This window comes from Dipteris shenzhenensis, chromosome 1, assembly GCF_047967505.1.
Source record: "Dipteris shenzhenensis isolate YYH24624 ecotype China chromosome 1, Dip_SZ_1.0, whole genome shotgun sequence".
Classification (NCBI taxonomy): domain Eukaryota; kingdom Viridiplantae; phylum Streptophyta; class Polypodiopsida; order Gleicheniales; family Dipteridaceae; genus Dipteris; species Dipteris shenzhenensis.
Window position 1 is genome coordinate 22,016,864 of NC_141596.1, and position 1,545 is coordinate 22,018,408.

Below are 1,545 nucleotides of genomic sequence, written 5' to 3' on the forward strand. Positions count from 1 at the left end.
CAAACTCAAAAATGTATGCTACTACAAGCCATAGTTACAGGCTTGGCAGTGGGAGCTAGAGGGAATGTACCCTGGCGCCATCCTTTTACACTTTAGACCTTCACAGGTGAGAAAGAGTGTATGCTATTGAGTGCATTGGTGCATGGCTTTAACCAATGGCAGATACACTTCTCCTTCCATACTTTTTTCAATGCATTTAAGATTCAAATGACACAAGGGATGATGAAGGGCAAAGCATTAGCTTGGCAGTGTGAATTAAAGGAGAAACTGAAAACGTGGGCTGACTTTGAAAGAGTATTTAGAGAAGAATTCCTTCAACCAGAAGATGAGTTTGATCTTAAATATGGAAATGTTGCCATGTGATGCTGAGAAATCTGCAATCCAAAGCTTTGTATAAAGATTGTACTACCTTATAAAAATAATCTGGTAAAAGAACATAAGGTACATGTGAAGAACAATCGTCATAGCCAAAACCTAGAGGATGCTATTGGATACACAAGGATCTACGATGATAGCATGGCTGAGGGAAGTTCTTCACAAAAATCTTAGTCTATCATAGGTTCCAAGCAAAATAACTTTAGACGAAAACATTGCTTCTGTTCTACAAGAGCTACGTAGACTCAAGCCTCAAGCCCTTTAGAGACCGACTACAAAGCAGGTTAAGATAGCGGAGCAAACCCTTTACTATGTGAAGGAGGGTCTTTGCTTGTGGTAGTCCTAGTTGTGACTCACGTGTCATGGGGAAGTTCACCAACACACCGAGGGCACTCCCTCCTCAACTCCCATGAGGAGGAGAAATGCATAGCTTGTCCACTTGTGTCAATCAAACGGCTTCCGGATTGTTGCAATCTGACTCCACGACGAGAGGAAGAGAGGGAGGGGAGAAGGGAGAAGGGAGAAGGGAGAAGGGAGAAGAGAGGGGGAAGGTAGGGCAAGAGGGAAATCAGGAAGGGAAGAAGGGGGAGAGGGAGTGGCAATCACAAGGGCACCATGAAAGAACACGAGAACTCAAGACAATTCATGTAAGAGAGAAAGAGAGCTTGTATTCCAAATGTGTGCATTTAACAATGATGACCAAAGTCAAACCTTTGGCTATTTATACATTCCACCTTTTGAACGCTAGTCTTTCTTACCTCTCTCTCTCTCTCTCTCTCTCTCTCTCTCTCTCTCTCTCTCTCTCTCTCTCTCTCTCACTTTACTACAAGACACTTGGGCCCATATAGCTCCAAGGCATATTTTTATTGTCTACCTCTCATCCTCTCCCTCTTCTCGACACTATCTTCCAAATTTGATTTTGTCTTCTAGAAACCTTAAACCATTTGGAGATCTTCTTTAAGGGTGTTGTTCATGATTCGGTGATAGTTGAAGAGCCTTTAGGAGATGCAATAAAATGGATGAAGAGGCTTCCAAAAGTGTGTGTCAACCATATCCTCGAAGGTCTTAATGTGATGACCATAAAAATTGTGGACACATAAGTATAGGCACATAATCTGGGAACTTTGAGGACCGGTGTTGAGGTGGAACTTTGAGTGAAGATTCTCTTCC